This window comes from Palaemon carinicauda, chromosome 38 (genome assembly GCF_036898095.1).
Source record: "Palaemon carinicauda isolate YSFRI2023 chromosome 38, ASM3689809v2, whole genome shotgun sequence".
Lineage (NCBI taxonomy): Eukaryota > Metazoa > Arthropoda > Malacostraca > Decapoda > Palaemonidae > Palaemon > Palaemon carinicauda.
Window position 1 is genome coordinate 64,506,220 of NC_090762.1, and position 15,720 is coordinate 64,521,939.

General features: G+C 46.1%; 1 protein-coding gene across 1 annotated transcript in view; it reads left to right on the top strand.

Annotated features, from left to right (window-relative positions):
- The first annotated feature begins 1,333 nt into the window (after window positions 1-1,333).
- Window positions 1,334-15,720, top strand: part of PGAP5 (Per1-like protein PGAP5) — a 170,531-nt gene continuing 156,144 nt past the window's right edge. Inside the window, exon 1 of the mRNA XM_068362323.1 lies at window positions 1,334-1,498. The gene's annotated coding sequence lies outside the window, so the exon portion shown is untranslated. The remainder of the gene's footprint in view (window positions 1,499-15,720) is intronic.

Sequence of the window (15,720 nt, forward strand, 5' to 3'; positions counted from 1 at the left end):
GCTGTAACTTCCCAATCTGATTCACGGTTCTAACATTCCAATTACTTATTTTCAATTTTTCTTTAATATTTATTAACCAGGAGATTCGTAGCACCCCGCTACACCCGGGACTGGGGGCCATTCTTTCATCTTTTCTATCCATGACTGACTAAAACCATAGAGGATTTATTGGCTATATACATCAAAGGATAGCCAGTTCCTTGCAATGGCAGTGCCTACCTAACTAAGGTAAGTGACCCTTGTCGGTCCATACTAATTCTAGTAAAATCAACCGCCAGGCATCAGGAGTAAAAGCCGAAGAGACAGTTTGTCCATCGCCTTAAACCCAATCCGTCACCCTGTTGCCAGTGACTTCATCGAGATGTAGGGAGTCATTTCCTCCACACCCAAAACTCTCATTACTCCACTAAGTTGCTCATCTGCAGTTACGAATATAACCGTTGTCAAACATGGATTGCTAAGGTATACTGCCTAGGACAGTATATATATATATATATATATATATATATATATATATATATATATATATATATATATATATATATATATATATATATAAATATATATATATATATATATATATATATATATATATATATTTATATACATACATATATATATATATATATATATATATATATATATATATATATATATATATATATTCATACATACACCAAATTATTACTGTAAGTGGCTTAATGTTATAAAAAGATCTATTAGATATATACAGATCAGTATAAAATGCAGAAATTTCAATGACTATTGGAGATCATCCTCAATTTTATTTACGTTTTGTTTTTAGGAAAGTTTATTAGTAACTCTCTTCGTTATGATTAGTTTTAAGAATGTAATCATACAGCATTGTTTTATGTTTCATGAAAAGAACAATTATTGTATTTTTAGGGACTACAAAATAACCTACTCCTCGAATAAGACAAGCCAAAGTAAGTTTTAGTATAAGTTAACAATCACTGCTGTTTAACACGCGATTATAAGAATCCAGTGAGAACTGTTTGATTTGCCTATAATGTAATATTAAGAGAAGAGTAAAGTCATTAATACTGATTGGGTGGTTTGGTACATCTGTATCGAAATGACCACGGAAAGTGTCCCCGTTAATCCTAAATGGATTGCCAAAAGTATGAAGAAGAATTCTAGATACGTTTCTTTAGATATTCTGATTTTGTTTAATTTAAATGCATAATTTCATACAAAAAAATCATGAAAATACGTAATAATAGTTTTATAATGTATAATATAACTATTTTATAACTCATCTAAAATTTTATTGAAACTTTTAAGAAATTATATAATTATTTTGGTACAGAACAAGCCTCCTAATTAAGTTTTGCTTGATAAATGACAACTTGAGTTTATATGTTCCTATTTCGAAGTGTCATACTGCCTGACGTATTGTCATGTATTGAGAATAATCTAAAACGTCTCCACAGTAATAGTTAGTTATATGTGAAATAACTGCCACATACTCTTCTTGGTAGGTATCATATAGCTCAACTTTCGAGTTTTCTTAACAATTACTACGGTAGCTATCGTAAGGCTTTGCTAGGTCTACCTGTATAACAAGGCAGTATTATTAAAACAAGCTAATGATCTTAGTCCTTTTTATGGGATTGACGTTAGAAGGACAGAATATTTGTAGGTCTACGTAGAGAAAATGAAAGTCAATCCTAACCCAAAATACCCCCATAACCTTATATATGGTATGTCTTCGAGTCCTTATTGAGGGAAGAGGCTAATGGGAGCTTTTGTATATCAGCGGGCAAATCCTCCGATAAGGGTCCGAAGTGCTACTGCCCTCAGCGGGCATCATATCCTCAGTGGGTCCTACCCGCTGAGGCTAAACATGTTATTTAGGGAAAATGCCCCCCACCAGGCTATGTTGAGTTAGTGAATGGGGTCTCCCCTGCCATGTCCCTTTCAGGCAATGGAGCCATTTGTGAGACATGATAATTGGTAATAACCTGATAACAACTTCACTCATAAATGTATGCCGAACGATAACATTAGCAACGTTACCAGTGATACACAGTGTTACCAACGATGACTCAGATTGTTAAGGTAATATTACCGGTTACACAATATATAAATAGAACAACAAGGGTACAGAACCTAACAAACCCACCTAACCTAACGTAGTAGTTGACAGGTCACAAACCTCAGGTATTTACTGAGAACAGTAAAATTAGCCTCGATACGAATGATACACAGCGTTACCAACGGTACGGTGACATTACTAGCGATAGTAATGCTAGATATTTCCATACGTATTTTAAATAATTTTTCAATATAAGTTGTACAAAATATATAAAAAGTACAAAAAGGGTACAGAACCTAACAAACTCACCTAACCTAACCTAGGAGTTCCCAGGTCACAAAACTCACGTATGCACTGGGAATGTTAAAATAAGCAACGTTAACAATGATACACAGTGTTAACAACGTTACAAAGGCATTGCTAATGGTAGCAATGCTACGGTAATATCATGTATATTTTAATGAATTGTTCCATACACACTTTACACAATATATAAAAAGGTAAAAAAGGGGTGTTGTCACCCCTGGATATTCCCTATATAACATGTTTAGCCTCAGTGGGTAGATGCCCACTGGGGACACAACCCACTGAGGACAGTAGCACTTTGGGTACTGTTGAATCCTCCTGCATAAGACTTTTTTGGCAAAATCTCTACACAAGAACACCACCTAACTTAAACTTCCCCTCCTAACCTAACCTACACGCCGTGTCCTTACCCCTTGCGACCTACCTTAGACTGCCACCATCATATATACAGGTTGCCATTATCAAGCATACAGTCTGGCTAATACCCCATTGCAACCCCCAGTTACATGTACTATTCTAGAACTAGTTAGGGCATCTACCATTCTACAAACTACTCATAGTCCTTTTTGGTGTCATCCTAGTTGAATGCCAGGAATTTTAGGTTTAATGAAACTATTCGTGGTGGCCACTGAGAAGATCTCTTTGCCATAGCGTATCGTGTCCGAGCGTAAATATTTAGTTTATTTATTCTTGAAGGAATCATTGTTTAGAGAAGTCAGAAACCTTTGAAAACAACAATAAAGGCAGATTAAGAGATTAACAGTTATACAGGGGCAGGTATCCTATCTTCTCTCACACTTTCTATTTAACTGTATTCGTTTGCATAACATTGGCTAAATAACATTATCATATCTGCAATAATAGCTTGCTTATTGTCTTTTTCTGCAGTTCTGCAGGCATACTATATATACACAGTATATATATATATATATATATATATATATATATATATATATATATATATATATATATATATATATATATATTGAAAATGGATAATTAAGCATAAACAATGCTTATAATGAACCTGGAAGGGGTATCTTTAAAGAGAAGACCTTTAGACCTTTTAAATCTTTTTAATTGCACTGCCCTTGTAGATACTTGTCTTTCACTACCGATATCTCCGTGCTTGTGGTGTTTGGGTCACATCTATAAATCATTAGTCTTTCAACTTATTAGATTTAGGATTTCTGAAAAGAAAAGTGGATTTAATCTTCATTCTCTCTATCTCGCTTTATGTCATGTAGCACTTTCCTTAGAGAGACTTTGCATCCATTGAATGCAATGTTTTCTTTAGCTTCCACCAGTAGTTGCTCAAGGGTGGGAATTTCCTTACTTGCATAAAAGTTTAACACTGTTCTTAACATTCTTCTTAAAACACATTTGTCAAAGTTGTCTAGAACAGTTATAGCATGAAGATAATGCTTTGTTTTTCCTATAGATTTAGGTCTACCACGTTCTTCTTGCGTGACGTATCCCTCCTTGATTATTCAAAAGACTGTTCTTTCAAGAGACACTTGTGGCTTCAGACATGCGCATACTGTACATGCTTTGGTTTCACCAATAAAATGGCCACAGTTAATCTTCCCCTTTTATTATTATTATTATTATTATTATTATTATTATTATTAACTGCTAAGCTACAACCCTACCTGGAAAAGCACAATGCTATAAGCCCAGGGGCTCCAACAAGGAAAATAGCTCAGTGAGGGAAGGAAAAAAAAGGAAAATTAAATTTTTAAGAAGAGTAACAACATTAAAATAAAAATCTCCCATATAAACTATAAACACGTTAACAAAACAAGAGGAAGAGAAATAAGATAGAATAGTGTGCTCGAGTGTACCCTCAAGCAAGAGAACTCTAACCCAAGGCAGTGGAAGACCATGGTACAGAGGTTATGGCACTACCCAAGACTAAAGAACAATAGTTTGATTTTGGAGTGTCCTTCTCCTAGAAGAGCTGCTTACCATAGCTAAAGAGTCCCTTCTACCCATACCAAGAGGAAAGTTGCCACTGAAAAATTACAGAGCAGTAACCCCTTAGGTGAAGAATTGTTTGGTAATCTTAAGTGTTGTCAGGTGTATGAGGACAGCAGAGAATATGTAAAGAATATGCCAGACTATTCGGTGTGTGTAGGCAAAATGGAAAATGAACCGTAACCAGAGAGAAGGATCCAAAGTAGTACTGTGTGGCCAGTCAATGTTTAATTGTAATTGGGACGGAGAGCACGAGTTGGAGAAGTTTCCATCGTTCGAGTTTGATAGCTTATGCTGTCTCAAGCATTTGTTCCGTAACTGGAATACAAACCAACGCCATTTATAGGGGTATCATTTTCAGCGAAGCTGAAAGGACGAGCCATTAAGATTTAGCAAGGGTTAACTACCCATCCCGCTAATTTGCGGGGGTAAGGGGGGTAGCTTTCTACTCCTCCCACTCACACACCTGTGATTGAGTTCACTTTGCTTCTGGCTCGGATGGAGAGTGGTTGTCCCCGCTTTTCCTCCTTGCCTTTTTTGGACTGCCACTAATCTTTGACTTTTAAACTTATAATTGTTCCATAACCGAAATACAAACCACGCTATTTACATTGGGTATTACTTTCGGCGTAGCTGAAATGACGAGCCATTAGATTTTAACGAGGGTTTCCTACCCCGCGCTAGTTAGCAGGGGTAGGGGGAGGGGTAGCTTGCTACCCCTCCCTCCCTCACACACCGGTGAAATGTCTCGCTTCACTTTTGGCTTGGACAATGGACAGATGTGCCTGTCCTTGTCCTCGCTTGGCAGCCATTTTTTGTTTTGTCTTTACTTAATCACTTACTTTTCTTTTACTCAATATATATGTAAAAATTTTTTCGTGTTTATGTATATATTTGAGTATAGAAATCAGTAAGAGTCATTTTCAGAGTTCGTGCTTGTGTGTTTAGTGTACGATATCTCCGTGGAGCCCTCGGCAGTTAGGCCACCACGGTGTAATTTCATGGGTTGCGATCGAGTTTGACTTCGGTCTTTCTCTCTCTCTCTGTTGAGGTCGTTCACCCTTACTACGTTACCTTTACTACGTCTGAGTAGCTTCCTTCCCGTGTGGGTGGGGTTGCTACGCCGTATGTTTTGTCTCAATTAGTTTATGAATCTAATTGTATTGGTTGATTTTTCAGTTTTAAATATTTAACTTAGCCGGTGAATATATAATAGCTGACGTCTCCGGCGGCTCGACAGAAAAACACAAAAACTCGCGAGCGATCGCTATGAAGGTTGCGGGTGTGCCCACCAGCGCCAACTATCGGCCAGATACCGCATATACATGTAAACAGCTCCAGTTCTTCTCTGTCGGTCTGATCGACAAGTTGATTCCATTACTCGCTGTTAACCTGGAGTTTTTCAACAGTCTTGGTGAAGTACTTCTTTTTGGTTTGAGCTTTCGCAGTGCAGGTGTTTTATCTTCAACTTAAACTCTTGAACTCTTTTTTGGACAGATTTAATTGTTGATGACTTTGGATTGTTTTTGGACTTTCTTTGACTTTTCAAAATGGCTGACCCTTCTCCAATTCCTAGATTTCGTAAATGTAATGCTAGGGATTGTAATAAACGTCTTCCAAAGGCCTCTCTCGACCCACATACTGTGTGTTCTAATTGTCCGGGTAAAACCTGTCAATTAGGAGATCGGTGTGATGAGTGCGTGGTCCTTTCGGAATTCGATTGGCTTGAGTTTGACAAGTATTCTCGTAAGCTAGAGAGAGATAGGGTGAGGAGAAGTTCCTCTAGATCGTTAGAATTTTCCTCCTCCCATGCCCCTGAACCTAATCCTTCCCCAGTAGTAGTTGTGCCTGAACCCTCTACTAGCACTCATGAACCATCAATGCGGGATATGTTACGTGCCATTCAAGCTTTGGGCGAGAGAGTTGAGTCGTTAGCTACGGACCGTAATCAACTCATGGTGGACGTAAAAGAGTTAAAGTGTCAGAGTGCCACATTAGAAAATCGTGGGGAGAAAGTGATTAGTGCGCAAAGTGTTATCAGTGTTGCGACCGAGGGTTCGTCTGTTCGTGCCTGTCGTTCGCCTAGTCCGAGACCTCTTGCAAGCTCCCATGCCCCAGGGAGAAGTAATGTCGTAGGACTTATGGGTTCGAGAGGCTTTAACCAACGAACAGACGTTCCCTCTATGGTTTCAGGCGTGTCTCGTCAAGACCGCCCCTACCATAAGACGAGCGAGACGGTTTTCTCCTCGTCATCCGAAGGCTTATCGCGTAAGAAACCGTGGAGCAAGGTTTCGAGACCCTTAAAGCGAAAGTCAGTCCCTTCAGTACAGGTCCAGCGTCCTGGTTGTAGCCATTGGGACAGCTCTGACCCTGTGCAGTCATCGGAAGACTGCTCGCCGCCTAAACAGAAGCGTAACACAGGCTCCGAGAGTCTTAGTGTAGGCAAGGTTTTGCAGTCACAGACGTTACCCTCGTCTCTTACCGCACCCATTCCCGTTGATCCTAAATGGGTTGTACTGCAAGACATGCAGAATAAGCTTGCCTCTCTTATGGAGGACTATTCTGCTGAGCAGGTTCACGATGATCCTCGCCGCTTAGCTGATCGAGATCCTGGCCGTCAGCCGCCCAAACGAGCCTTTGCTCGTCCTGTTGACGTTGACGTTACAAAGTCACGTCAGTCACGTTTTGTAGAGCCTCACTCGATGCAGTCCCGTGTTGACTTTCAGCCGCTTGTGGACGTTCAGCCGCTGCCGCATGCTCGTGTTGACGTTCAGGACGTTCGCCAACCAGCGAAGTTGACTTGTTTTGACGTTGAGCGTCAAGCACCGCAGTCAAGAGTTGTTTTGACTGCTCAGTCTAGGCAGTCAAGGCAGTCTCGAGTTGACGTCGAGCGTCCTCCCGCTCCTGTTGTTGTTGCTAGTCAGTCTGTTAAGCAGTTACATGATGTAACGTCCTGGACTGCTACTGATGCTCCGGTGCGTGTGGACTCTGCTTGTCAAACATTGCCACCAAGGCAGGTCTCTCCCTTGCTTGAGACTCATCAGTTGTCGGACGAAGCTCCTTCAGATGAGGACGTTGCTGATCCTCATCCTGATGATAATCCTTCAGATGTAGATGAACCTAAGGCTGTTCCTCCTTCGATGGATTTTAAGAAGATCATGATGATTTTCAAGGAGCTTTTTCCAGATCACTTTGTTGCTGTTGCTCCTCGTTCTCCTCCGTCTGAGTTTGCTCTAGGCTTAGCTGCTACCAAGCCAGCCTTTACTAAGCTAGTGCTTTCTCGCTCTTCTAAGAGGGCTTTACGTCTTCTAGGCGACTGGTTGGATACCAGGAGGAGTTTGGGGAAGACGGCCTTTGCCTTCCCACCTTCTAAGCTTGCTTCTAGATCGAGCGTCTGGTATGACACGGGAGAAGTTCTCGGCTTGGGAGTCCCTGCCTCTGCCCAGGGTGACTTCTCAAGCCTCGTAGACTCTCCCCGTCGCCTGGCCATGAGACGCTCGAAGATTTGTTGGTCCTCCTCGGACCTTGACCATCTACTTAAAGGCGTATACAGGGCCTTTGAAGTGTTTAACTTTCTTGACTGGTCATTAGGAGCATTAAGTAGGAAGATCTCGTCTGCCGACCAAGATGTTTCCTTACTTATCATGTCCTGTATGGACAAAGCCATCCGCGATGGCTCCAATGAGCTCGCCTCCACCTTCACGTCGGGAGTCTTAAAGAAGAGAGAAACCCTTTGCTCTTTCCTTTCGGCAGGAGTTACTCCCTGTCAGAGATCGGAACTGCTCTTTGCTCCCTTATCAGCGGCTTTGTTTCCACAACAGCTGGTTAAGGATATAGCTGCTTCGCTTGTGCAGAAGGACACACATGACCTGATGGCGTCCTCTGCTCGCAAAGGGGCTCCTTCTTCATCCTTTGCTGTGAGACCCAGGATCGAGACTCCTGCGTCTAGATTTATCCCGCCCTTTCGTGGCAGAGCTCCCAGCAGGGGAGGCTCTCGTGCCGAGGGAAAGAGAGGTAAGAAGAGAGGAGCCAAGTCCTCCCGTGGCAGAGTCTGACTGCCCACAGCCTCAGACAGCGGTAGGTGCCAGATTGAAGAGCTTCTGGCAGGCCTGGGAGAAGAGGGGTGCAGACCAAGAGTCTGTTCTGTTGCTCAAAGAGGGGTACAAAATACCGTTTGTACGCAAACCTCCTCTGGTAACAACTCCCATAGACCTCTCTCCCAGGTACCGAGAGGAGTCAAAGAGACAAGCCCTAAATCAAGAAGTGTGTCTGTTGCTAGAGAAGGGAGCGGTGGTGAAAGTCTCGGACCTTCAATCACCGGGGTTTTACAACCGTCTCTTCCTAGTCCCAAAGCATACAGGAGGTTGGAGGCCGGTGCTAGACGTCAGTGCGCTCAACGTTTTTGTTACAAAAACAAAATTCACGATGGAGACCACGAAGTCCGTCTTAGCAGAGGTCAGAGATGGAGACTGGATGGTGTCTCTCGACCTACGAGATGCGTACTTCCACATTCCTATACACCCAGATTCCCAACCGTTTCTGAGGTTTGTTTACAGGAATGTGGTGTACCAGTTTCGAGCCCTGTGCTTTGGCCTCAGTCCTGCTCCTCTCGTGTTTACGAGGCTCATGAGGAATGTGGCAAAATTCCTCCATCTATCGGGAATCCGAGCCTCCCTGTACTTGGACGACTGGCTTCTCAGAGCATCGTCCAGTCATCGCTGTCTGCAGGATCTACATTGGACGTTGGGTCTGGCCAAGGAGTTGGGACTTTTGGTCAACTTAGAAAAGTCCCAACTGATCCCATCCCAGACTATTCTATATTTGGGGATGGAGATTCGCAGTCCAGTTTTTCGGGCTTTTCCGTCTGCCACCCGAATAGAACAAGCCCTGCTCAAAGTCCAACTAATGCTGAAAAGAGAACGTTGTTCAGTCAGGAGTTGGATGAGTCTCGTAGGGACTCTCTCATCCCTGGAGCAGTTTGTCTCGCTAGGGAGACTACACCTTCGGCCTCTCCAGTTCCATCTAGCCTCTCACTGGAACAAGGGCAAGACTTTAGAGACGGTATCAATCCCAGTCTCCGAACCAGTAAAGGCATGCCTGAACTGGTGGGACAGCAATATCAGTCTGAGAGAGGGACTATCCCTAGCAGTCAAGAACCCAAGCCACGTGTTGTTCTCAGACGCGTCGGATTTGGGTTGGGGTGCGACCCTGGACGGTCAGGAATGCTCAGGTCTGTGGACCTCAAGTCAGAAGAGCATGCACATCAACGGCAAGGAACTATTAGCAGTCCACTTGGCCTTGATGAAATTCGAAAGCATTCTTCGAAACAAAGTGGTAGAGGTCAACTCAGACAACACCACAGCTTTGACGTACATCTCCAAGCAAGGAGGCACACACTCCCACACGCTGTACGTGATCGCAAGGGACCTTCTCATATGGTCAAGAAATCGAGGCATCTCCCTGTTGACGAGATTCATCCAGGGGGACTTGAACGTCTTGGCAGACTGTCTCAGTCGGAGGGGTCAGGTGATACCCACGGAATGGACCCTCCACAAGGACGTGTGCAAGAGTCTTTGGGCTACTTGGGGTCAACCCACCATAGACCTCTTTGCCACCTCGTTGACCAAAAGGTTACCGATCTATTGCTCACCAGTCCCAGATCCAGAGGCGATCCACATAGACGCGTTTCTACTGGATTGGTCTCATCTGGACTTATATGCATTCCCACCATTCAAGATAGTCAACAAGGTACTGCAGAAGTTCGCCTCTCACGAAGGGACAAGGTTGACGTTGGTTGCTCCCCTCTGGCCCGCGAGAGAGTGGTTCACCGAGGTACTTCAATGGCTGGTAGACATTCCAAGAAGTCTTCCTCTAAGGGTAGATCTCTTACGTCAGCCCCACGTAAAGAATGTTCATCAAAGCCTCCCCGCGGTTCGTCTGACTGCCTTCAGACTATCGAAAGACTCTCAAGAGCTCGAGGCTTTTCGAAGGAGGCAGCCAGTGCGATTGCGAGAGCTAGGAGAGCTTCTACCATCAGAGTATACCAGTCGAAGTGGGAAGTCTTTCGAGACTGGTGCAAGTCAGCATCTGTGTCCTCTTCCAGTACCTCTGTAGCCCAAATCGCAGATTTTCTTTTACATCTGAGGAATGTTCGCTCCCTCTCAGCTCCCACTATTAAGGGCTACAGGAGCATGTTGGCTTCGGTCTTTCGACATAGAGGCTTAGATCTTTCCAACAATAAAGATCTCCAAGATCTCCTTAAGTCTTTCGAGACCTCTAAGGAACGTCGTATGGCAACTCCTGGATGGAACTTAGACGTGGTCCTAAGGTTCCTCATGTCAGACAGGTTTGAGCCATTACATTCAGCCTCCCTGAAGGATCTCACCCTCAAGACGCTTTTCCTAGTGTGCTTGGCTTCGGCTAAAAGGGTCAGTGAAATTCATGCCTTCAGTAAGAACATCGGCTTTTCTACAGGGAAAGCCACATGTTCACTTCAACTTGGTTTCCTGGCCAAAAATGAACTGCCTTCTCGTCCTTGGCCTAAGTCTTTTGATATACCTTGCCTGTCAGAGATCGTAGGCAACGAACTTGAAAGAGTGCTGTGTCCAGTTAGAGCTCTTAAGTTCTACTTAGCTCGTACTAAGTCCTTACGAGGTGGATCTGAGGCCTTATGGTGCTCAGTTAAGAAACCATCTTTACCTATGTCAAAGAATGCTTTGTCATATTTTATCAGATTTTTAATCCGAGAGGCTCATTCTCACTTGAATGAAAAAGACCGATGCTTGCTTTAAGTTAAGACGCACGAAGTAAGAGCTATAGCAACTTCCGTGGCCTTTAAGCAAAATAGATCTCTGCAAAGTATTATGGACGCGACCTTTTGGAGAAGCAAGTCGGTATTCGCGTCATTTTACTTAAAAGATGTCCAGACTCTTTACGAGGACTGCTACACACTGGGTCCATTCGTTGCAGCGAGTGCAGTAGTGGGTGAGGGTTCTACCACTACATTCCCTTAATTCAAATATCCTTTTAATCTGTCTCTTGAAATGTTTTTAATCTTGTTTTTGGGTTGTACGGAAGGCTAAGAAGCCTTTCGCATCCTGGTTGATTTGGCGGGTGGTCAAATGTCATTTCTTGAGAGCGCCCAGATTAGGGGTTTGATGAGGTCCTGTTGTATGGGTTGCAGCCCTTGATACTTCAGCTCCTGGGAGTCTTTCAGCATCCTAAGAGGATGGCTGGGCTTCGTGAGGAAGACAGACTAACAAGGCAGAGTAATCGTCTAAGTCAACTTCCTTACCAGGTACCTATATATATTTGGGTTTTGTTATGATATAACTGTCAAAAACTCTAAGCATATACGCTGTAAACTTTATTAATTCTGGTCTCTACCCACCACCATGGGTGTGAATCAGCTATTATATATTCACCGGCTAAGTTAAATATTTAAAAATGATATTTTGATTATAAAATAAATTTTTGAATATACTTACCCGGTGAATATATAAATTAAAGGCCCCCCCTTCCTCCCCGATAGAGACCCAGCGGGATGAGAAGAACTGGAGCTGTTTACATGTATATGTGGTATCTGGCCGATAGTTGGCACTGGTGGGCACACCCGCAACCTTCATAGCGATCGCTCGCGAGTTTTTGTGTTTTTCTGTCGAGCCGCCGGAGACGTCAGCTATTATATATTCACCGGGTAAGTATATTCAAAAATTTATTTTATAATCAAAATATCATTTTTGTAGAACGATTCCTTTCGGGGTTTTCGTTCTTTATTTAGTGTTCATTCATTTTTTTAAATTACGCAATTACATAGTTACATAATTATAATTGTTATAATTCTGTGTTTGTTATAGCTCTCCTTCCGTGAGTGTAAGTGGTTGTGAGGGCACGTGCCTGTTGTGTAATTCTTGTGTTCTTTTCTCTCGGGATTCCTCTTCGGAGTCTTCCCGGGGGAATGAATGTTAACTAATGATTTTTGTTTTTATTTTTCACAGTTAACGATCTAGTTCGTTTCTGTAATGTGGCAACGGAGTGAGCTGTCTTGTTGAGGCCTGGGGATACTGCTGTTGCTGCCTCCCCTATAGATCTTTGTCAGGGGCGTGTCTCCTTCTCCTGGAAGTACTCCCGTGACGATTGACAGCTCTCCAGTTCATTTTAGAACACTCAGGAGGCTCGCCTCCTTGGGTGGGTAACTTTCCTTCCGAGGGAAGTTTTCCTACTCAGGCTTGAGTTTTTTCCCTTTGGGGAGATCTCCTCTTGCCTTTTTTTCGTGCGACTATGCTCTTGGTGCTGAGCGGTCGCACCTGCAGTTACGCTCAAGGGGCTGGGCAACTGCAGGAGCCCCTCTTCGGAGGATTGCTCTTTTTAGGTCACTAGCTGACCCGTCTCTTCTACGAAGTGTTTCTCTTTCGTTCGCGAGGGAGTACACTCATAGAGACTCCTCTTCGTAGGACTCTTCTGCTGTTGTTGCTGTTGGCCGCCTTCGCCGTAAGGCTCACCGTCCGCTACGTCGTAAGGGCCTCCCGTCTCCCTATAAGGGTGCTAAGAGGCGCCTTTTTGAATCTCCTCCATATGCAGCCTGCAGCTCCTACCTCCTTAGATCTCTCCGGGGATCGATCTCCAACGCCTTCCTGACCTTCCGCCCTTGGTGCAAATGGACAGCAGTCTGACCTTGTCATCCGACGGGCAACGGTCCCTTCGAGGCAAAAGGTTGCCTCCCACGGGGGGTTCTTCCCTTGCGTGTCAGGGTTCCCCTGCGTGCCCTTCTGCAGTGTTAGAGCACAGGCGCCCTCCTGCTCATCAGCGTTTTCCTGATCGCTAGCGCTCTCCTGTTCGCCAGTGCTCTCCTGTTCGTCAGCGCTCTCTTGATGATCGTCGCCCCACTACTCGCCAGCGCTCTCCTGAGGACTCCGAACATCCTGCTGTTCCTGTTGTGCGCCCTGCGCGCTATCGGTCTCCTGAGTGCTCTAGATCTCCTGCCCGTCAGAGCGCACCTGCGCTTCCAGTTCCTGATACCCGCCCTGTGTGCCCACGTTCGGCTGCGCAACCTAGAACTTCGGTTCAGGTCTTGGACAAGGACTCTTCTTCTACGCACAGGATTCCACGTGTTGCCCTTCTGCTCGCCAGTGATCACCAGCTCGCCAGCGACCACAGACGCGTCAACGTTCGCCTGCTCGTCAGCGATCTCCTGCGCGTCAACGATCGCCATCGATCTTCCACACGTGTCAGGTCCCCTGGACACCATCAGTAGCGATATAGCACTCGCCTGCTGTGGACCACGATCTCCGGTAGCTGAGTCTTGCCGTAGATCTTCCTCCTGCTCGCCAGCGCTCACCTTTACTTCTGTCCTTCTGTGGGCCAGCTTCCTTCAATCGCCAGCTCACATCTGCGCGCACTTTTCTGCCACGCACCAATGGGCGCCAACAGTTTTTCCTGACCGTCCAGGATCGCCTGATTGACAGCTCGCATCGGCGCTCACCTTCCTGATGCACCTGCGCGCCTTCTGATTAGCGCGATGCGTGCTAATCATCCCTAGTCTCTTAAACGTCAGCGATCTTCTATGCGCCCGCGCGATTCTTCGCCTACGCGCTAGCATTTTTTAACGCACCACCGCTCGCCAACGCGCCGTCGCTTGCCAACGCGCCATCGCTTGCCGACGCGCCATCGCTTGCCGACGCGCCATCGCTTGCCAACGCGCCTTCACTCGCCTACGGGCCTTCGCTCGCCAAGACGTGCCATCGCCCGCCTACGCGCCATCGGTCTCCCGACCGCCTGCGCTCGCCCGCGCGACCGCACGCCCGCGTGCTTACGCGCATGCGCTCCAATGTTCGCCCGCACGCGAACCAACGGTGTTCCATCGCGCGAATCAACGGTGTTCCGTCGCGCGAATCGACGGTGTTCCGTCGCGCTAACCGACGGTGTTCCGTCGCGCTAACCGACGGTGTTCCATCGCGCGAACCGATGGTGTTCCATCGCGCGAACCGAAGGGGTTCCATCGCGCGAACCGAAGGGGTTCCATCGCGCGAACCGAAGGGGTTCCATCGCACGAACCGAAGGGTTCCATCGCCGCGAACCGACGGTTTTCCATCGCGCGAGCGCCGCCTTGATTCCTGCAGTAGCCATTGCTTGCCTACAGGTCATCGCTCGCCTGTGAACTATCGGATTCCGACCGCCAGCTCTCGCCCTTCCAACCACGCTCTCCCTCCTTCTGCGCTCCCTCGCGCATTTTCGTTTGCGCTCCTGCGTGCCCGCGCACGGGCGCTTCCACGTTCGGCCACACGCGAACCATTGATTTATCATCGCGCGAGCGCCAGGACGATTGCGACCGCGATTCCCGTCGGGGTTTCGCAACATGGCCAGCCTGGCGAGTCTTCTGGAGCGCGTATTTCCAGAACACGGTCTTCACCCCGTAAACGCAGAGCATAGCACGTGCAAGAGCAGGAAGAATCTTCAGAGAGGTCTGGGCAGCATTCTTCTTTCAGAACCTGGGTTAGCCCTTCCTCCTCGTCATTCCCTGGAAGGGTCGTGCCAGGGAGTTTTCCTTTCGAGATTTCTCCGTCGGGCAAGGGGTGACTGGTTTAGCCCTTCCTCTTCTCCATCCCGTGGAAGGGGCTTACCAGGTCCTTTCCCTCCTCGGTTGCGACCCGAGGTTTTGTACAAGGAAGCTCCAGGAAGATCATAGGTACTTTCCTCCTCTCAGGCTCAAGCACCTTTGCGTTCCGTCGCCAAGTTTCGAACTTGCAGGCAAACTCGATGTTGGAGCATCTAGACGCAGTGACCGAGGGCTTCCCCTCGGATGTCTCATCCGTGGATGTCGACAAGCTCAGACACTTCCATCCTTGGGAAGAGCTTGTTTGAGCCCAAGGACATAGACATGGACAGCTGTTGTGCGGAGGAAGTCGACTTCCGTTTTCACTCCTCCAAGGCGCTTTCTTCCAGACCCTGCAGGCCTCCAATGCCTCTTCTTTCAGCCTCGTCGGCCTAAGTTATCGGACCGGCTACGGCAGCTAAGACAAGATGTACAATAGCAGTCCCCTCCTGTCAGGGACAGGTAGCACGGGAGGCTCTACCGGGGAGGCATAATCCTAGAGGGAGCGGCAGAGTTCACAAACTCTAGGATTGGCAACCCCCCCTTGCAGGTCTCATGCTGGGGGGATGCCTAAGGTTACTCATCCGGATAACAGCTTCCCGATGCCGATTCCTGCACGATCTTCGTGATCAGCCAAGGATATCGCGCCTCGCTCTTACCATCTCTCCGTCTCTGTCAGCGAATCCAGTGTCACTGAGCCTCTATGCCATGGGGTCGGCAAGAGTTTTGCCCGTTTGGGGAGAAGGATCCATGTCTTGGGAGAAGGTCCTCCATAGGGTCATCGACG